Source organism: Pezoporus wallicus, unplaced genomic scaffold, assembly GCF_028554395.1.
Source record: "Pezoporus wallicus isolate ANWC-B61680 ecotype Strahan unplaced genomic scaffold, APGP_CSIRO_Pwel_v1 contig_3181, whole genome shotgun sequence".
Taxonomy (NCBI): Eukaryota; Metazoa; Chordata; class Aves; order Psittaciformes; family Psittacidae; genus Pezoporus; species Pezoporus wallicus.
Genome location: NW_026641700.1, coordinates 3,132,730 through 3,156,145, shown reverse-complemented (window position 1 = coordinate 3,156,145; position 23,416 = coordinate 3,132,730). Strand labels below are relative to the sequence as shown.

General features: G+C 39.5%; 1 protein-coding gene across 10 annotated transcripts in view; it reads right to left on the bottom strand.

The window, feature by feature from the left end:
• THRB (thyroid hormone receptor beta) overlaps positions 1–23,416 on the bottom strand; it is a 168,056-nt gene that overhangs the window by 75,483 nt on the left and 69,157 nt on the right. The window lies entirely within an intron of this gene.

Below are 23,416 nucleotides of genomic sequence, written 5' to 3'. Positions count from 1 at the left end.
CATCACAACTGAACTGCATTTGTAAACCCAGGACATATGATTTCTATTCTCTTATGTTAATCACACATATAGCCTTCTTAGCCATCACACTCCAGAGTAAAAATACAGGAGAAGGTTAGAAGGAGCGAAAGTTCTGCAGTTTCTAAAAATAAAATATATCTGGAAGCAGACATGCTCAAATCACTTTTATGCATCTGTGGTACAAATGATGTCTGTTACAGAGAGCCAGAGCTGCTGAACGAGTTAAAAAATAATAATAATAATAAATTGAGAAGAACTTGTGGACTTCCTGAAAACGTGGTGTCAGTCTGCCCTGACAGCCAAGCGAGCAGAGAACAACGGGAGAAACCAGGAATACCCGAGTCAGATTTCATTTTGGCTGTGCTATGGACAGTTACCTAACTTCTTTGCTTTGGCTGCAGTATCTGTAAGTCAAGCCAAATCATCTCTTCCTCCTATGGATCTTCTGAAAATCATGAAAATCCCTAGGGCCCTCTGAAGACAAATACTGTTTACTAGTGATAGCTATTTTGTATTTTCTTTACCTTTTATCTTTAAATTTGCACAGAAGAAAGTCATTACCACATTTCACTAGCACCATGATTTAGTATATTTTCCTTCCAGTTTTAATTTTCCTTTGCAAGAGGTATGCTCCATTTTAGCTCTTATATGCATTCTATGTAACATGGCATACATCAGAAAGCCTTTTTGTTTTAGCACAGACAAAAGCAGTGCAAAATGTCATTCACTGCTGAATTGTCAGAAAAGCTCACAGTAGTGTGGCAGTGAAATAGGGTGTGATTTTCTCTTTAAAATCTTCTAACAGGTTTAAGGCATTTTTCTGATGTGTTCATTCAGAAAAAGTAAATGCAATAATTGTCACACCTACGCACAATTTGGTTAAACCTGGGAAGAATCCAGTGTCACAACTGCAATTCCTACTATAGAAGAAATCCTGCAAAAGCCAGGAGAAGAAGCTGCATGGCTGCCAGGTAGTAAGGACCCATCTCTCCTTGTTCACTCATTACACCTACAGCTATGCAATCTTAATCCCATATATAAGTAGCATTTATGGACCCCACATGAGTGAAAATGGGGAAGTTAATGGTTTAATTCACAATACATTAACACTTTGTTTTAATACACAATGAAAAGGCTAAGTTATATCGAAGTGCATTGCCTTCACATGCAAGGGTGGGGATAGGGAAGTTTGCTTATCTGATCAGTTGTACAGGCAGCATCTGTCAGCAGCATGAACAGGCAGTGGGTAGGGGAGCTCTCTCACTCTGTCCAGCCAAGAAAGCAGAAGAGGTGCTACACTGCCTCCTGCCAGGACACCCAGAGCAGCATTCCTTCTCAACAGCACCTCTTCATATATTTTTGTGGTGCGTGGGACAGGATTGAAGCTGTAAAAATTGAGCAGCCTCTTTTCCTTTCCATGGATCAGATCTTGACGGTGCTGCAGAGACCACGGCTTAAAACACTGAGTCAAGGCAGAGAAACCAACAGCAATTCCATTCAAAACCAGTCTGTAGCCTCCTCTGCTCCTTATCTGTGCCCTGGTTGGGGTCAGGCCAGCAAGAACTGGCAAGAGCGCCTCTGGCACTGCTCCACATCCACAGCCCAGACAATGAAGGGACCCTGGGGAGAAATGGGTGTCATGCTGCCAGGCATCAAAGCTGCCTACAAACACACAGAGTTTCAACACTACCTCTTAGGAGATCTGTAATCCTGGAGAATTTGTTCACAGTAAGCTGTTAGTCACACCACACAGGATATACAGTTCATTGATGCACCACTAATCACAGCACCAGAACAATTAATGCAAGGCTTTGATAGGGTCACTGGGGCACTCTATTTCAGCCAGGAGGGCTGAGAAGCTACCTGAAGTGAAAACGAACAGCACATTAAATGAAAGGACACAGGAAAAACAGGCTTGGTCATTTGAATTTCCAGAACTGCTTACCTTGCTTAAAAAAGCAGTTATCAGATTTGACACAACGGCATGCTAGTCCATGCTTTCAGTTCACTAGCAGGGGTAACTGGTACTTGCTTAGAAAGCTTTAATGTTTAATGGTAGAAATGCAGAATCAAGTTTGCCTGAGATATAACATATCTTAGTCAAAACAGTCAAACGTTTTAGCTGATGTTACAGTAGGTTATATATTGCAATAGCTCAGGAGTGTTCCTGATAGAAAAAGCAGCAGCTCCAAAGGATAATAACCGTTTCAGGAACCTTAGCTAAATGTCTCTGAGTCAGAGTTGGCTTTAAGTGCATCAAGAGAAGATATGTAAAAATGTTCAGGGGCAAAGTCAAGCAAGTCAGCAAGTCAAAACTTTTGTTGAATCTTTTCTTGAATTTCGCTATCACTCTATAATTTATTTATCACATATTCACCCTCGTACTGAGTTTATCATACCACAGATCTTAACATTTCATACGCTGCTATTTTGGGGCTCTTGCATCCCTGAAGATGTAGTACTCCAAATCTCTGTGAGCACAATGGATTCTGAATATCCCACGGTACATCTCCCTGACAGGGAAGCAGATCCAGTGCACAGTAAATATACAACTAATACCAAAACACTTCTTCAGACCTGATCAAAGTGCTGGTTGCATTTAACACTGAATAATGATCAGATAGAAGTCACTTTTTTAAAGAGGGATGACATTTCTGAGTGTAAAACACAGGCCAGATTCTGAGGAGATACTTCAGATGGTCTAATGTTACTTGGTTTGAAAGATGTTTTTCCAGGCTGAAATTGTGCTGCTGTAGAGACCAAAACTAGGTAAGAGTTCAGTTCTGTCATCCACACATGACCTCATGTATTCTACCTGGCATCCACCAGCTGTTCTGGACCCTGTATGAACCTAGGCAGGGCATGTGTACAATCAGCCAAGCTAAACACCTATCCTTGGTCATCCCTCCACAAACCAATTGCTGTTTATAAAATACCTGAAACCTGGAAAATTGTTTCCCTCCAATTTCTGGTGGGCTGGGCATTCAGACCCTTCAGGATCCTGGATTTATTTCTCCTCCACATATTGGAGCATCACAAATGGAAGATGACTACAGTGATTTCTAAAGATCTCGCATCTCAGCACAGCATATTCATATTCTTCTCAAAGGAAGCTTTGAGACCTTCGTTCTGGGGTGTACACATGCAGCAATCAAGAAAAACCACCAGCATTCCCAGGCAATTTCTACCCTGTTAGGATGTGGCAGAGATCATACAGAAATGATAATTCTCTTCTATCTTTGAAATGCTGCATATTATGATACCTCAAACTGAAGACTTTTTTATGAAGGATAAACTTATCAGCCTCTTTCTCATTGGATGGGTACACTTCAACTTGAAGCTAATAATAAACTTTTCTTGTGCTGATATTTCATAAAAACCCCATATATTCTAAATAGGGAACCTGAAAACTAGGCTAAATTCTAAAATAAAATATAAAATGTGATGTTCCTGCCTTATACCTGAAACACCTTCTAATAAATGTAATGTAGCTGTGGGAGGGCATTTTCAGAAGGGAGGAAAGTCCTAGGAAACAAAATGCTTTTAGTAGAATGCTGAATGTCTTTATTGAGTATTTTTAGCCTGGCCTCCTGAGATGCCCTGCAAACATTAGCAAAACTCTAAAATGGAGCCAGTGTTATGTCACTATCTTTGGTACAAATAATTTGTTAGGAACTATTTTGTTCTGGCACAGGGATATATCGAGAGGATGCGCGAACTGGCTTGTTTTCTTAGGATTAATGTTGTTTGTCAACTGAAGGCTGTCTTTATGAGTGAAGAGCAAGGTGCCAAGAAGTACATTTCACCATGCCAAAATTAAAGGGAGGAGTTCAGAAGCAGTCTTTTATTATGTAATTAGTTTTATCAAATGACACAGATCAACTAACAGGAGATAACTAATAGGAAAAAGAGGTCTAATGAAAAAGTAAGCTATCAGCTGGATGCTCTCCAGAAAACAATTCTCTCTTTAGGTAAACAAATACTACTGTTGGGAGGTCAGACACAAAGTGCAAGGAATGGAAGTCTTCTCAGGATACCAGCCCTCAGAGGAGTTGAAATAGAAGAAAAAAGCAGTGGGATGAACTGAGAAGAAGGGATGACTTGTTGTTACAAGAGCTAGTACTATTAGATTAAATTATTCCTATCTGGTTTACAGATATCCCTCTAGGCTTCTTGTTTGTTTGTTGGTTTTTGTTTGTTTTTTTGAAACACAAATCAAAGCACTGCTTGCCAGATTAATATCTCTATTCAAAATAAAAATTAGGACTACAATAAGAAAAGCCACATTCACCTGTCCAGAACAGATACCAGAACAACTTTTTTTACACCTAGCAGAGAAAATGGCAGCTCACAGATCTTATTTTATCTTGATTGCTCTCCTAAGACTGGAAAGCATTATCCCAAAAGGAAATAAGGAATTTTATACAATACTCTGCTTTATCCAGAATAACGGAATGTAAATTTCTGGAAGGTCATGTGTACTCAGGTATCCTTTCCATTATTTTCCCAATTGCATCATCTAAACTAGTTGGAATTCACACTCATGTGGCTCACATTCAGATTACATCAACTTCTAATTCTTAATTTGAACCATATTTCACATTTCCCATTATTATCTGCTTATCTAGCTTATATCTAAAATATGCAAAACTTGACCGACTATTCTAGGTAATAAAATGACACCAGGCACATATAACAGCACAAAGGCAGTTAAAAAGCCTGGTTGGGGAAAGAAAGAATATCCAAAGATGAGGATTTAATTGACTGAAGACTTGTGCCCCCCAAGCACCTTGAAGAGACGCACCACTGATCTTTACAAACATGCTTTGAGAGTTTTCAGTGATGTAACAGAAGAGTTCTATGATGCTATTCTTTCCCTTCATTCTCTCCCTCCTCCATCATCAGTTAATTTGCAAACACTTGGGACAAAGAATTTATGGGAAAATGCTCTACCTCTTGGGATTGACAATTGTACCTTTACTGCAGGGCTGTGGGGACCATAGGAAAGTTTCATACATATTTACAGTACACTCTAGCAAGGACTGCTAGATACAGAACTATTAAAGGAACCTAAATATCAGTAGTTCTAAATGGAAATGCCAAACACTGCTATCCCAGAAGTATGTTAAGAGCAGGCATAAGATGTTTATGAGGCCTTGGCACATCCTGAGCAGGGCTGGGTAGCTTTGCCAGTAGACAGTGGTCCATTTGTTTCCTGTTAGCATGTGTTTCCATGGATGGAAAGGCTGAGTTACAGACAAAGTTCTAGTTCAGGTAAGACATCTTGACAATCCTGCATCCAGCTGACAGCATCTGTAGGGACAGAGGCTTCAGCCTAGACTTAAACAGCCTAGACTTAAACTTGCTGATCCAGACTGTCACAACCCTTCCAACAGAAGCACTGATATTCTCATTGGCCTAGACATGGTACAAGTTTCACCGCTCCATCTCAATAGACTTAGTAGGGTATTGGGTTGTGGAGACTCCATAATAAGATAGTCTGGGAAAAACAGAAGCAAAAAGAAAGTGAGAGCACAGTGCAGGAATGCAAATGAGTGAGCTCACACAGGCACAAATAGAAAGCAGGTTTAGCTGAGGAATGAAATAACCAGAAGATGAATTTATTCCATCTGCCAATCCACCTTTAAAGCCCTGCAACAGGAAAGACCACGAGATTCATGGCTTTCACATCTCCAAATGACTCTGCAGAGTGGGAATTCTTTGCCAAAAACAGTCAGGCTTCACTTCCCTCCAGAGTCAGTCCTTGGCTGGCAAACCTTAACCACTGCGATATCCAGACCTGCACATGGATGAGGTCACTGGCTGTGATCAGCACATCAGCATGCGTGGTGCAAATCTCAGTGCACACAAGAGCCAACTTCTCCCCTAATGTATGATCCTTTGTTTCCACAAAACAGGACAGTACCACTGTACTCTCTTCATCTCTCTGACCCACCACCACCTCCTTCTTGTTCCTTCTTCCATCATTTTCCCTTATGTTAGAATTGACTGCAAGGCATGATGCCATCATACTGGGGCAAAATCATCCTTGGCTCTGTCCACCTTGAAAAGACTAGCAGAGGAGAAAAACTGGCCAAGCCAGGACAGTGAGCAGAACCAGAAAAGTAACCACCACCACTGGTTGTAAGCAACCACTATGATTACCCAAAAATTCAGTCAATCACTTTCCTTCTTCAAAAGAACTTGCCCAGACTACAGATTACCATTTTAACTGCACATCCTTTCTCTCACAAAGGGTTTCTAGCAGGCTTTGATTGTATGTGCTGTGCACAGACACTGAATTTCCTAATGCTTTGTTCACTTTTTTCTTTAAATCCTTTCCCTCTATATCCTGAGTGGCAAGTATCTACTATGTCTACCAGGAAACTAAGTAGCAGGGGTTCCTGGACCCAAAGTCCCATATCAAACTGCTTAATGCTGGGAAGTGATTTTCTGGGTTCACCTCGGCCACTTGAATTCATACAGCTCTACCTATAACATTACAGGATGATTCTTTCCATAAATTGGTATACATCGTAGGGTGCTGCCAGAGTGATCTCCCAAGATCATTATTCCTCCATGCCTATGGCATTCCTGCAAACAGCTCCTCTGAAAATTATAAGCTTTAAGGCAGTGTTCTCTGCACACAAACTTCCTTCTCCATGTCTCTCTCAGAAGCTTCAGCCTTCTGCCCCAGCATCCCTGACACTGGACTTGTCCCTGTGGCACAATGTGAACCTGGGACAAGCTGAAGGAAAGGCATTCATGCTTACTCCTGCTTTTGCAGTAGAACCCTGGCATTTTCAATCTGGTCCTAGGAGTACTAAGGCTAGATGCAGAGCATTGCCAATCCATGGCTACAGTAAATACTGAGATCCCTCCACAAAGATTGAGTTGGTTCAGGAAGCATACCTGAATATAGGAAAAAAATTATTATACGGAATGTGGGCAAGAGAAGCCATCCAAACAAGAAAGCCTCACTTGACCAGATCATTGACCTTGCCTAGGAATGCAGGCACCATACACAAGAGTAAAGTTATCTGCACTCAAGCTGCAGTTAACACCCAGATTCAGACACTGTTTTTCACAAGGACAAGGTCTGTGAAAGGTCAGAAGGCAATAATCAGCTTATTGTTTAGGACACACAACAGAAATATGAAAGCTTTTTGAAATTAACAGTGAGTGATTATGGGAGGCAAATGTAATGAAAACAACAAGAATCTCTTAGCTAGAGGTAAAGAATATTCAGCCAAAGCCTTCCTCTAACTCCTACTGAGAACAATGCAATATGGAAATAACCAAAATCATGTATTAGAAGAATGAAGACTGAAGGCTTCCCATTATCATTTTCCAGAATTACTAATTAAAAGCTTTCTATGTCATGACAGTATCTCAAACACGGGCCTTTTATAGGATAACATACTGCATATATTTGAGCATGGACAAAAATTTATCATTATTCTATTATATCTAGTAGTACACTGAGCATTTGGTCCTGGTCCGTTTGCTGTTATAAAATTCAAACTAGGCAAATTGATGATAAAAAATTAACAGGTTTAACAACACAAGCGATTAGTTGCTGTCATACTAAGATAGAGATTCTTATGTGTGTTAAGTGGATTATTTAATTAAGTGATATACATTTCAGCAGAACACGCTGGGTAAGAGTGTGTGCAAGATGCATGCATGTTGAAATGAAAGTGTTATTGCAAATTCAATACACATAGGTGGGAATTGTGACACAAACTGTTGCTAAGGATTATCCAATACTTCCCATGATTTTCACATACTTATAATTTTACCAGACTAATTGTTTGGGCTGAAACTTTCCATGTTGGATTTGTGCCTCAGGCTAATTTTTTCTTCCATCAGCTAAAACTGTTCAGTGATTTCCAAGATAACAGCCAGGAAAAAAATATATTGTTTTACAATGAAAAAAAAAAAATATCCGGTTGCTTCTTCTTCAAGAATTCAAATACCCTTTTCATTCTTAACAGGCAGAAGGTGCATTTTAGTCAGGGAAGTGGCTTTTGCCATGCCAGTTAAAACCAGTTCAAATCTGATAACACTCAAAACCTTGTAAGAGGTGCTGGATAATGGCTTTAATGTCAGGTACCACTGACAAGCACTATCCTCAGGTGAGGAGAGGAGGGAGAGATGCCTTCCCTACCATTCCTGCTGCCTGTGATGCAGCCCAGGATGAAGGTCAGGCACTGCCGAGAGCAGGACCAGGCTGACACAACAAAAACCCAAACCTGCTGAAAAGAGGAGAAAGAAGGTATACCTGGCCCATGTAGACAGGGTTATGGGTAGGGTACAGAGCTTGAGTTTGCAAACTCTGTGTGTTCTGTGTGCACAGCACTTAAATAAGAATAAAATGCACTTAAAAGGACATCATGGCATGGTAATTCATAAATGGACAACACAAAGCTAATGTTCTCAGGTACCAACTATAACATGCTGCTCCTAAATATTTAGGAACCTCCATGCACGTACTCTGTTATTTAGACTCTAAGCATCCCCATAACTGCAGCCAGAAATAAGCCTTGTTAATCAGAAGATTCCTCTTTTTGAAGGGTATATAAACTTCCTTTGCTGTTTCAATTATTAGAAACCTATATATAAAAAATGAGAAAGATGAAGTACCTCAAACAACAACCAAGCTAATACCTCTTACTGAGTTTTTAATGAAAATTTATACCTTTGAAAATCTTCCCTTTCTCCTTACAAATCCAGCTATAGACATTTCTTTACAACAGTCCTGGGAGAAGACACTGAAGCTACCAAGCGTGACGGAGAACAAACCATTAAACAAAACTCTTCAGAAAGTGTGTTTACTCTATGGCTACTGCGTAGCCCAGCACACACCTCCTTAGACACATACTACCCTGCTGTGGTAGCAGCATAGTGCTGGCATGGGCAGAATTCCTGTGTCCCTGGCTTTGAGCAGCCAGAGCTCAGACCTAGCTCCAGCATGACTGCTTCATCACAGCCATGACATGCCAGTGAACCCAAGGTCATCGTGCCAGAAAGGCGGTGGCAAGGACAGGCAAGCCCTGAACTGCTCTCCTCTGCAGGCTGGTGAGCGGGACAGGCACTCTGCCTCAGCACAGGAGGATTGCTGAAGGCTTCCACTGATTTCTGCAGTGATTTTGGAGCAGCAGTCAGAAAGGAAATGCAAGGATTGGTTAATCATTTACATTTCTTGTGTTGATTGCTCAACATAGAGCAGGCATTGCACATGCAACTACACCATGGTCCACAGTCAAAATTAAATAAGGCAGAAAACTTTCTGTGACTGATGGTTCAAGGTTGTGCCCAGAGATTATACTTAGAAATATACACAGAAATCTATCAATTTATATTACCCCCACCCCAATCTTCAGCATTCTATCATTCACCTATTCTCCTTTCTGCACCGAATTCCACTTTGCACAACCAGCGGATTATATGATGAATTAGTCTAAAAGGCAGAAGATGAAAAGGCATGCTGGCCACACAGCTGGACCCTGCTTTTCTTCTTGCCCCAAACAGTATCATTTATTCCCACAGATATATAGCACCCATTATGACAACACTATTAATGCCAACTTTCCTTCAGCAAAGAACATTATCGTCTCCCAGGAGAGAGGTGATTTGTAATTTCATAACTGCAGTGTCTCTTAAGTAGTTCTAACAGGAGAAAGTAAATCTCATTTTACAAGGACGGCAGAACCATTACACAACACAGTACTACAACCTTTTCAGAATGCAAGCATTTGCTTAGAGATAGAAATAAAACAGACCTAATTCTATGTGAGTTACTATTTTTCTTATTATTTAAGAATAGAAACATACTGGAACTTTGCATACCATGTGCTTAAGAAGACAAATGCACAAACCCAAGAGATTCAGAAAAGTTAAGACCTTGAAAAGTTTCCTTCCATCATTTCAATGAAAACTATTAGATAACATTTGAAGAACTGTGGTGAAGAAAAGGAACACAACTGACGTTTAACAAGGGGTGTATTGGACAAAGACAGATCTACTCTCCAGTTGCATTTCTCTATTGCATAAAACTATTCCCATCAGTGCCGTCTGATGTGGCGTATGTTCCCAATAATGTGGGAGAAGAGTAGCCTCAGTGGATACATAGCTTCTCCATCCCCCACAGTTCTGGACGCATTCAGTCTTAATACTTGTCACTGTCACTACTTCTGCCCTATAAAAATTAACTCTGGAGCTAGCAGGGGAATCAAAATATAACTTAATACTGCAACTTCTTGATTTATATTTGAGCTAATTGCTAAACAGCCTACTAGAGACTTGCTAGATCTGGCCCAAAAGTTACCATCAATGAATTACGACAAAATGTGTGTTGATGCACATAAAGTGAAAAGGATTGCTTAAGAAAAGCAAGACAAAGTACCAAGTGAGTTGGAAATGGTCTGTGAAAGGCAGAGGGCATACACTGTAGCTCTTTTGTGCTCTGGCTGTTTTTCATGTGCTTGATTTATATATAATTAACCATATTTTCCCCCATAATTTCTTCTGAAGCTATGCTATCATTTTTACCCCCTATCCTCACATTTTTACCCCCCATCCTCACATTTTTACCCCCCATCCTCACATAAGCCACAGCCACTTAAGGCAGTCCAGCTTAGAACAGTGACAACTGAAACACATTACCCCAGCAAGAGTCCAAACTCTCTATATTAGCATAAAATCCCACTGTTGTCTCCCTCCTGCTCTTCCTAACATCACAAGAATGAAAGAAATACATAAACTGTAACTCTCTGTGTAACAGAGCATTGGCCAAAATTCAAGCTCAATAATCATTCTGTCACTCCAAATTCCCATACTAGGCCAACTAAGAGAAATAACTAATCTTTTCCTCTCGTAGGCAACAAGTTTTTGTATGGCTAATGGACACAGCATTCCACCTTGGACAGCTGGGGGTTAACTGAAGAGAAAGATTAGGTATTTACAATACTTGGATAAGATGACAGCAGCAGATGAAGAGTACTGTAGTAAGTTTGAAGTGTATGTCAACTCAAAAGCTAAATCATTGTTCTCTAATTACACTTTCCACCAGAGAATAAAAGCACAGATGATCATACAGGACAGGCAGCTGTCAGGACTTGGTGTTTGAGTGACTATAACACAGACTGAATGATTTGGGATAGGAGGGTATTTGAGACAAATCAGATATGCTTATGAAAAGCTGATAAATCAGTAAGGTAAAACACATTTAAATATAGCACTAGCCTTCAATAACACATAGAAGGCATCCAAACAATTTCAGTCTGAGGAATATGAAGCATTAAAATTAAACCATGTTCTTAGCCATGAAACAAATCAGTACTTCATGCCACTATTCAGTAAATTACCAATACATCAAAGAAGGAAAGCTATTATGATACCTGTGCTACACACATAACATAAACCACTCAGCACACTAGGATTATAATTTGAGTTTTATTCTGAGGTTGACAGATGAACATTATAACCTTAAGCAGCACTCTTACAAGTTTTTGTCTATTGTGTACTTTATGTGTACCTGTAAAGGACTTAGCTTCTTTCCCTTCTCATACAAAAAAGTGTGCATCACCACTGAAAAAATCACCAGGCAAGGCTAGCATGAAGGGTTTTGCTAGTATTGCCTGTATTTCACAGTGACAAAACCAGGTGCAATTCTTTCTGAATACTTAAGATATCACCAATAAAACCTGGTTTGCTCCTTCCTTAATCTGGTCTGCGTCATATTTACTGTCTATGTCACTGTTTTATGGATGCCATATACCTGAAGCCTAGAGATTGTATCCATACAAGCAAAAGACATTAATATATAGTGACAAACTAATTTTACATTGATCATATTTCTATGAAGAATATATGCAGTAGATGTTGACAAAAGCATAGGATTGTTCTCCATGAACCAGATGGTAAAACTTTCGATCCTCTGTTTCTATTAGTTTTGGTTTCTAAAAACTCTTCCAATTTTAAACCAGAAGCAGGATAATTTCAATCCAGCCTCACTTGAAAGGTGGTGTTGGAACAATTTATTCAACATCCATCCAGTTCTTCATTCATTCCATTCATTTTCAACCTGTAAGGCGTAAAGCCTCTAATATTTTTATTCAAATGACGTCCAAGATACTATAAGCATAACACCCACTGCATACTGCACCCATATTCTGATGCACCCTATGCATGCTCTTGAGATTTACTTCAAGAAGTTAAAGCACCTAAGGCTTGGTCACCTACTCTCTTGTCAACACCAAGCTGACATTATCTAACTTACAGAGTTTTTTTTATATCGAAATCTAAATCATCCTGTGCTTGCAAACATACATAACAACTGTAACAATAACTGCTTGTCCAAATACACTACTTTCTGTTACTAGGTGGAAAGGATGGAGTGATCAGACAAAGATTACCCCCATGCCAGTGTCTGCTTTAAACTGAAGCCTGTTCTCAGAACTATCACCCACAAATGTCTGAAGACTGACAATCCTACAGCTCCCAGTGGAGGAACACAATTCAAAGGAGCTCTCATGCTCCTGATCAGATATGTAGCTCATTGCTACATAGACACTTTCTATTTATTTCAATTTCTTAACTATCCACATTTATGCCAGGTACAGGGAGACCACAACATACACTGCCTTCAAAATGTGTACTGGAACTTTTCAGGTCTCCAGTAAACCAGCAGCAGGAGTTAATTCACATCTTTTGTAGATCTGTAACATAATTTCACTGATTTAGGTGTAATTAGTTTCAATTTATACACATGACAATCAAGGGAAATGCAGTACTGCAGATAGGGTATTTCACTTTTACTTTTCAACAAGGTGTAGGCATCCAATGCTTTTTTGTGGCAGGTGTTTATTGTATATCATCATTTGCTTTAGAATGGATTATCACACAACTCTTATAAGCACAGTCATCAATATCATGGCTTTCTTGCTTCCACCCGTATTACCCTCATCTAGGAAAGATTTGCAATACACAATAAAAGAGCCTGAATACTGTTGCAGTGCCAAAACCCTTAAAAAGCATCCCAAACACTTGTAAATCATTCTTCTTTCCTCCTCTTGGTCACAAAATGTAATTACAGCTGAATCTAAGCACAATGCACAAACCGTTCTCAGTGTTTTGTATGTTCATTGACCCCTTCATATACAGATTCTAATGCTCTTCAGAAGTTTGTATTTACATCTGCAGACTCCCCACAATACCCAGCCAGGAAAACTAGATTTTACAATTAACTGACTATCATTGCATCAGGACACATAAAAGAAGTGCTTTTCTTGAAACAGTATTCCCAGCTTGAAGAGCATTCATTTATCTACTTTTCCAGACAATATACTGAACAATTCCCAGTCTCTTCGGGCAGCTAAGCCAGACCATGAGGGGAATCTATTCTCCTAAACTCAGGATGATTAATAAAGTGCAAAAGCTGCTAATTCATGTAAGCTAGCCTTAGCTCTAGTTGGGTATCCTGAGCAGGAGGAAGGGAAGCAACATACACACTCTCCCAAACACTTAGGATTTGTCTTCTCAGGATCATACCTCAGGGCTCAAGTGCAAAACCAAACCATCCCAGATGACCTGGTTTCAGCTGGGATGGAGTTAATTTTCCTCCTAGTAGCTGGTGCAGTGCTGTGTTTGGGCTTTAGTCCAATAACAATGCTGATAACACACTGATGTTTTAGTTGTTGCTCCGTAGCACTTACCCCGATCATGGACTTTTCAGCCTCTCATGCACTGCCAGTGAGTAGAGGTACAACAAGCCAAGAGACAGGACACCTGACCCAAAGTAGCCAAAGGGGTATTCCATACTACAGCACGTCATGCCCAGTATATAAACTGGGGGGAGTCACCTGGAAGGCCCTAATTGCTACTTGGGTCAGGCTGGGTATTGGTCAGTGGGTGGTGAGCAATTGTACTGTGCATCACTGCTGTTTACTGTTGTGTTGTTTTTTTTTTGTTTTGGTTGCTGCTTGCTATTTTCCCCCCTTTAATTTTATATCTCTCTCCTTGTTATTTCCCTTGTTATCTCAACCCATGGGTTTTACATTCCTTTGGTTCTCCTCCCCATCCTGCCTGGGGATGGGGAGAAGTTGTGGGGGTGGGGGGGAGCAAATGGCTACCTGGTACTGAGTTACCATCTGGGTTTAAACCACAACACTAGAGAAGTGAAAAGAGTCTGCTATGATCCCATTTATTAACTCGTATCCAGGTGGCTTCTTAGGGATGTTGGACTTTTCCAAATAGAGCGTTTAAAGGAATGAGGAATTGGATTATCATTTAACATGCTATGCAGGCCACACCCCTTAAATAATAAAACTCATGTATAGATCCTGAATATACAGATACAATAAGATATACTATGTAGATATAGTTACACTATATAGATTCTCATCTACAGATCCCAATCTCAACTTCAGCACACTTTCCTGGATGCCTTTAAGGAAAACCCCAAATCAGTGGAGAATCCAGAACTTTCTCTACATATTTGAAATTTTTGGTCACAGCTGCTAGTTTTTTTCCCCAGAGTTGGAGGCAACTCTTGGAATGCCTCAGGCACTTGAGGAACAGGGTCCAAACTACAGCAAGTCCTTTGGGTCTTAGAAGAACTTTTGCTATTAAATGCAGTATTAACTGTCTCCTTGTAAATCCTCATTTGTTAATTCAAGAATGTTAACCACGGAGGTTACTGCATTTGAGCCCAATTTTTTTTCAGCCATTCATGAGCTTTAAAAAACACTGAAGATCTTCCTCACAGAAAGATCACAGGACTCCTAATGAATACAGCAATTAGGTCCATCCTGCAGAGCACTAATCTGAAATAAGGACTGAGCCTTTAAAAATATGTAAGAAAATGTGTAAGAAAAGCCCCCAAAGTCGCAATACTAATGATGAAACTTACTGCAGTAAAATGGCCAGACCGGTTCCCTAAGATTTCCAGAACACCCGAGACATTGCTGAATCTTAGTAACTTAACTAGCAATGGTCTGATGTAAGGGATATGGGTAGGACTAAAAAAGCCTTCTTGATTTCACAGAACAGACTGGAACATCACCTGGAAAAAGGACTCTGGCATAGAATCATAGAATAGTTAGGGTTGGAAAGGACCTTAAGATCATCTAGATCCAACCCCCCTGCCATGGGGGGGGACACCTCACACTAAAACATCTCATCCAAGGCTCTGTCCAACCTGGCCTTGAACACCGCCAGGTGAATGAAGGAGCATTCACAATTTCCTTGGGCAACCCATTCCAGTGCCTCATCACCCTAACAGGAAAAAATTTCCTCCTTATATCCAATCTAAACTTCCCCTGTTTAAGTTTTAACCCGTTACCCCTTGTCCTGGCACTGCAGTCCCTAATGAAGAGTCTCTCCCCAGCATCCCTATAGGCCCCCTTCAGATACTGGAAGGCTGCTATGAGGTCTCCATGCAGCCTTCTCTTCTCCAGGCTGAACAGCCCCAACTTTCTCAGCCTGTCTTCATACAGGAGGTGCTCCAGTCCCCTGATCATCCTCCTGGCCCTTCTCTGGACTTGTTCCAACAGTTCCATGTCCTTTTTATGTTGAGGACACCAGAACTGCACACAATACTCCAGGTGAGGTCTCACAAGAGCAGAGTAGAGGGGCAGGATCACCTCCTTCGACCTGCTGGTCACGCTCCTTTTGATGCAGCCCAGGATACGGTTGGCTTTCTGGGCTGCAAGCGCACACTGAAGCCGGCTCATGTTCATTTTCTCATTGACCAATACCCCCAAGTCCTTCCCCGCAGGGCTGCTCTGAATCTCTTCCCTGCCCAACCTGTAGCTGTGCCTGGGATTGCTCCGACCCAGGTGTAGGACCTTGCACTTGGAATGCAAGGGTAACTCAACGGTATTGATGATTTTAGTTTACTACATATCTTTCTCATGTGTATTATTCAGTTCTTCTTTTCCTCACTGATTTTATACCCTTTGTCAGGAACTGTTACTGGTTAACCTGTCTCGCTGATACTACTACAAGCAAGATTAGAATCAGTTTTTCAGATTTTAACTGGAAGGCAGCTAGTGACGGAAAAAAACACATGAAGATCTTAATCAAGAAAATCTTGAACATAAATTTAAAAATGGCTCACACAATGCAGCCGTTATGTTACAGAATTACTGTACGTTATACACATCACGCAAATGCTGCTTATACTTTGTTTTACTGACATGCTAAATTACCAGCCTTGTTCACTATAACACATAATTTAAAAGTATCTGTTCAGATGGGACAGCATAACTACATTTATTACACACATGTAGGCACCTGTGTTATAAAACATATCAACTGTGCCAGAATGACCGTACTGGAATCCTCTGGTTCTCATCCAAGAGGAAACACATTGAAAGCTTCACTGAATTGCCTTTAAAAGCCTCCAATTCTATAATGAGGAGATCACCAGCCAAAGCAAAAGACATTTTATGACCTGCTCATCTCCATGTTAAAAAGACTAAAGAAAAAATACTAAGTTTTGGTCATTCTGCCCTTATTACATCAGATGAATACCAAGATTAACACTTTTTTTCTTGTGAGAAGTGGTTGATAACTTTGCTGCCAATCTGGTCCCCTTTTACATAAATATTTAACTCCTAGAGGAAAAAATCAAAGGCAAAAGCATGAAAAGAAAATAAAATCTCACTATCAATTAAGTAACACAAAGTTTACTACACTCTACTGCCTGTTTCCAGGCACTGCCCCAGCATGAGGGGGCATCTCCCACAGAAGACAACCTTCTAGAGCCACTGCTGGAGGTCAAGTGGGACATGACACCCTCTGCAACATCTCAAGTATTACTGGGCATCAGCATGTTGGCAGCTGAACTGAGACATTAGTTAACACTCCCAAACATGAGACTGCAATCAAAGCCACACTTCATGATTCAGATTTGGTATTGAAAAGCCTCCTCCATTAGGAGTCTCATGGGATTCACTGATGACAGTAACCTCTAGGGGATTCCACACAGGCCACACCAGCAGATGAAAGGACACTTCCAAAAGCTTTTTGTGACTTTGCCTACCAAGATATCTGTCTTGATCAGAGCATACTTTGGTGCTGTTGTAAACAGACTGGCCAGTATCTTTCCAAATACCATAGTTTAATAAAATGAATTGAGACTAGATGTTCAAAACCTGCATTGTGTTTGCTTTTACTCATTGTTCCAAGTTCATTTTTCTGACAGGCAGAGTTTTGTTTCAGGGTATTGCTATGGTGTACAGAAGATAATCTGCCAGATAGATTTCAAAGTTGTCTTTAGCTTCAAAGGTCAGTTACTCCAGCTCTACAGCCAAGCTCTCACACTAAGCCGAAAACTCCTTATGAAATGTTCAGTGATTAAGAAGGGTGTGTACATGCAGAAGATTTAATAACATTGTCTCCTGGCCAGACCAGTTCGAACAGCCCTTCTTCACATTCGTACCTTTGCTTAAATATTTCACCAGTATGGTACAGACATATTGTACTATCACTTATTCAAAGTCAGTGAACAAGTGAACGATTATTCAGATAGAAGAACAGAGGGAAATATAGACTAATTATGGTGTGGTGTAATGGCCTTTACCATGTGAGTTCCAAATTCTTCTGGCAATGGCAAACAACGATAGCAGGCATTCAGAAATTTTGTCAACAATATCATTAGATTGAAGACTGATCAAATGGATTTCTCTATAGAAATTCATGAGCATGGAAATACATTTCCATTCCTACTAAGCACAAAGATGTTTTCTTTATTTAGTGCTAAGCTGAACAATGGACCAATTCAGTCTCAGGGCAAGACTGATTTCCAGAGGTCCTGAAAACAAACACTTCAGTAGACAAGTATTTTGATGTCTCCGTCATGGGAGAAATAACATGGGAGGAGGTAGGAAGGAAGTGAAGACATCCTTGAGGTGTCCCTTGCAGGACACTGAGAGAAAAATGAGTGAAAAGTGGAAAAGATGCTTTTGGGCAAAGCATTGCATGAGTGTAATGAAGTTCTTCTGAAAGTATACTAATAAAGTTTTAGTGGTACTGCCTTTTTTTTTTCTTTCTAATTTCACCACATTAAAAGAAGAAAAAACAACCAAGAAAATCCCCAGAATCTTAAAAATCCCTCTTTCCTCAGCATTTGTGAACAACTTAAGGAGAAAATTCTGATATTATAAATAAGATGATTGCTACACACTGAATGGTCCACAGACAGCAGTGACGCATTTCTAATGATGATACGCTTCAACCTTAGGCAAATAATTCCAGATTATTTTTTTTTCTTTTACAATACCCACGAAGGAAATAATTACTGATCTAGATAAATATCTCAAAGTTCAGTTCAGAGCCTTACTTAGATTTTAAACTTTGTTTTGCCTTTTGCTTTTAGGGCTAATTTATCTTATTATCCTCCTTCTCTAGTAAGGCTGTGTATTAAAATTTTGTGTCCTTTTCTATATGATAATTATATAAAAAAAATAATTAAGCACACTATGATGGTAAAAGAAAACCTGAACAGACTGCCTTGCAATACATAGATTGCTTTGGAAAGCTGCAATAAGAGAATAAAATAGAAGCATTGTTAATAAGTTTAGCAGTGAATAATCACAGGTCTAAGAATTATCATCTTCTGGTAGTGCCTGAGTTAACAAGTAGGATAATAAACCATCTCATTTTTGAATAGCATTGTCAATCAATTTTAAGCAAATATTTTCATGCGATTGTTCCTTTTTAAGAGTTTCGTGGAAACTGGAAATGGGAGGGTTTTCTTTTAAAGATTTTTCTCTGTTATGAACAGGCAGTAATGGTGTTAGTGCTCCTGCTCAAAAGAGCTTCAAATCTGCTATTTGCTATGAAACTGCAAATGCAAATCTGTGAACTTCTCAAAACATAAGAAGAAACAACTCAACTGAAAGCTGATACTTGGCAACTCCAAGGAGATTTTTTTTCCTATGTCTAAAAGTTTATGCATATCATTACAGTCACAATATAATTATTGCTTACTTTGCACTTTTACAAATGGGGGACAATATCAGAAGTCAGTACCCCTGACTCCCAATATATTTTCTGACATTCATAATGCTTATAACCAACATAAGATCCTTATGACTTCCTCAAGTATCGCATAGTAAAAATTACATGAATACCTATTAAACTAGGTAACTAAGTTCTGATCACAACAAAGGTTTTATGTGTTTTCAAAGGAATTCTTTCTTGTGAAAAACATTAGGATTTTTTTTTAACATATATACAACTGTTAAATCAAGCAGTTCACCACGAACAGGATCCTGCAGTTTAAACTTATTTTTTGAATGAAAGGTGAAAAATCTTTTGCACTAAATAACAATATAACACTTTATTAATCTGCATTATTCAGTTAATTTACTAAGGACTGTTCAGCTATTTGTAGTGCACTTGATCTGCATTATCCAAGGGTCATGCACAATCTTGACAACTAGGAAAGGCAAATCCGTTCTCCAAGATACTAGAAAGAATAGCAAGAAGCGCCACATATCCAACAACATCAGAGAACTTCATGTGGTAGTAGCAAGGTCAAATACACTCGAGGTCCAAATCTAGGTGAAAGCCTGCTGTTTAAACAGCCCTGGTTTAGATGTGTAAAAAACGTAATCAGTGAACACTGACCCTTTAACTGTTTAGGGCAAATGGTATTATTAAATTGCGCTCCCATTTAATCTCATTTGTAAATAAGTAAGTCCCAAAAACTGTTCTCCATTTCAGTAAAGTCAATTTTATTATCTCAGTGATGAGAGTGATTTTTTGCCAGCTGCAACTGAAATGGCTAAAATCTGAATACCTTCAGAGATCACCAAAACCTTCAGCAAAAAATTCAGGTTTTCTGTTCAACTACCCGGCAAGTATCTCAAGAGTAGTAATTGTCTATCTCTTGCTATAGGGTGCAGAAAATGTGTATCTGTGTTACACTATACAAAGTCGTATGGGTTTAATTATCACCACATATGTAACAAAGTGGCTTTCAGGTTACTGTAAATTCTTACTAAAATAATGAAATTGCTTGTAGAAGTGCAGACAGATAACATAATGTAATGTTACCCTACTGATGTGTCATTTGAATGCCACACAAGCTAAAGAAATCTGTCATAACGCCCCACACAATACAGAAGAGTCAAATGCTTTATTTTACCTGTCAAACAATTACTTCCTGCTTTTTTATCACTGAAAGTGAGTGCATAAATATTACGTTTACTTGCAACAAAATGACCTGGAATTCAGAAAATTCATAGCTAACACAGATAACCTAAACAATGTTTTCTTGTAGAATTAATGAGAAGTCACATGCCCAAGCACAGGACAGAGTTTCTGCAGTGATTGCACTGGATTTATTTTAAGCCATGTTCACCCTGCATGAAACAGTAAAGTTACAAATTAGAACATCAGGACATCTCTGAGCTCCAAGGATAAAATAAGGCGTCAAAGAATCAAAACCAAAAGGACTATTTTAGCTTCAGATGTACTTTTCAGGAACCAAGCTTGCTCTGCATTTTCATTACAAGCTGCTGACACCCTCCATGGGAAACGCAGTTATTTTAGACTTTACTGCAGCAAACAGCAATGGCAATTCCCTCTTAAGTGCTCGCTCCGTGCTGGGATGACCTGTACATTTTCTAAAAGGGAAGTGTAAATACTGCATACAGCCATCAACACTGACTCATCATTCCTGTGGACTCATCATTGCCTCCTTTCCACACAGCCACTAGACCTGCCTGCAAACCGTGGGATGCCAAAAGAGGAGGAAGATTCCGATACCAACTGCTCCCAGTCTGCCTCTCCAGGGATGAGCAACCCAGACACTCTGCGCAGAGGAAGGTTGCACAGGAACATTCCCCTCAGGGGAAAGGTCTGTTTTCATCACGCCTTGGTTTCAGCCTGACCACCCATTTGTACAGGAGACAAGCCCCAGCCATAAACTAGCAGAAACACCATCTAAAACACTCCGGTCACAGTTCCATCACAAAGTGTAATCACCCTGCTGTGGCAGATTATCACCTTGTAACATGGGGACTCAACAGCAATCATTTTAATGAAACTAGAGTAATTTTATACATACATATATATATAAAATAAGATTTCAGGTAAATAATAAAATTAAGTTGAATCCAAACACTAATGAAAAATTATGTGCACACACAGTATCACCATTATCAATAGAGAACACCTCTTACAAGGTCACAACTAGCAAAATGCTCTTGGCAGTACTTACCCAGTTCTAATCAGCAGGTGGAGTTTAAAACAAACAACTCAAAACAAAAAGACAAGACACTAATAAAAAAAACCCAAACAACCCAAAACAACCCCAAATAAAAACCAAAACAACCTCAAGAACAATAGGAAGCAGTGTCATCTCAATGAAAGTGATGATTAAAGCTTTTTAACTCAATTATGAACCTTCCCAATTATTTACTGTTACACTGAGTAACACCCTGAATTTAGCAGCAGCACAGATGCAATCTGCAAATAGGAAGTATAACACAGATTTCAAACAAAGGGCAATTGTCACAGTGAGAAGCCTGCCACAGATAATCCATTATTGCAATAATGAATGATCTGAGTCATAAAGTGGCAGCAGCAATGTTTCTGGCTACAATCACTTGTGCACATAAAGCACACCTGGGTGTTGTACCCAACAAACAGATCCTTAGTAATGCTATGTGGTTTTATAAAGAGAAAACCTTGAGACAGTACAGCCAGAGTTAAGAGGTAATTAATTTCTCTATCATTATGTGTTTCTTTCCCTTCTTTGGGAAATACACTTACTCCTCCCTAGCACATTTTGCTTTCCACACTAGGCTAAACCACTTACAATAATTCAGGATGCAACCTTATGCAGCCATAAGTACTCAAGTAGCACTAACCCATGCCCCAAGAAACTCAGGCTGGGTGGCCAGCACACACAGGTAACCCACATCCACTACAGGTACCAAGCAGCGCAGCTGCCTTCACAGTCCTTGTTTGAGCAAGGTACCAAGGTGCAGCAACACGTGCAGAGTGAGGCTGCTCTGTGTTTGTGCAACTGCTGCTCATAAACAAGAAACCAACTCAATCTAACTGCAGAACTCAGCAGCACTGTAATTTACCAAACTTTTCCCAGTCCTGGGCAGCCAGGAGTCCAGAAAGTGATAAAACAATTAATTAAAATGAAAAACCTGAAGCCTAAGAGAACACACAAGTGTATAAAGTAAATGAAGTTTCTTTACAAGCATATTCCCAAGCTGAACACATGTTTTAGTTTGAAACAGAGGAAGTGTTTTGCAAAAGCATTATGTAGATCTGAAGCTGCTTTCATGTAACTCCATTTATTGGTGAAACACGTTGTATCATGTTTGTAAAATATCAGAGAGATAAAAGTATAATCATTGAGATATTTGCATATTTTGTAGTACAAAGAAATAATGTATGCCAACAGAATATTTGTTGTCCTATTACCTTCAAACAAAATAAATAAGGAAAATAAGGAATAAGGGTTGATTTATTACTGTGCGTCTCAGGATGCAGAATGATAAAATTTCACTGACTACTTTAAATGAAGGTCCAGTAAAAATAACGGAAAAAATCCTATTAATTTCATAATTCAGGACAAATAAGTGGTATGAAATTTTTATTAAAACAAGTTTTATTAAAATGCTGATTAATATGATTTATGAATTTACCTTATTTATTGAAAGCATTTAAAGGACTGACTTCTAAACTGTACTTTCTTCAACCTGCACTTTAAAGAAGGTTTATGCATACCATACCCTTCATAAATAACAAAGCAACTGAATGTGTTGTACTGCAAACCCCAGCAGCACCTCTGCCTCAGGACCCGGTCACCCACCTTTGTGTTCTGCTGCTGCAGCCCCCCATGTCTCCTGGTCAGTTTGATTTTTTACCCCACTGTTATCACTGAGACCCTTTCCAGAACCTGACTGCTCTAATTGCAATCTCCCAACCTTCATGCTTAATAAACTGCAGATCAGTTTGTAGACCCTTCCAAGGTAATGTTGGCCTCAATCAGCTAAAAGTTTTCTCCCCTCCCTTGTGTCTCACTGCAGAAGGCGAAGTGGGGAAAAACAGGAGGAAGGAAGAGGAAAAGAAACTTCAGCATGCACACATACATACATGCATACACATATACATAAATGTGTATTTATGTGTCTGTAGTATACCTAAAGTCTGATTTACAAATATGGGATGAATATCTAAATTAGGAATGAAAGGTGAATTCCTGAATCCACAGAAGCATTAGCTGCTTTGGCTAATGACTCCAAGTTTTGCTTCCGTTCACATGAGGCAGTTTTGGAGCAAAGCTCACTGGTAAACCAAATCCAACAGCTGTGTTTTGATTCAGTATGTTGGTCATATCCAGAAGTCCCATGAA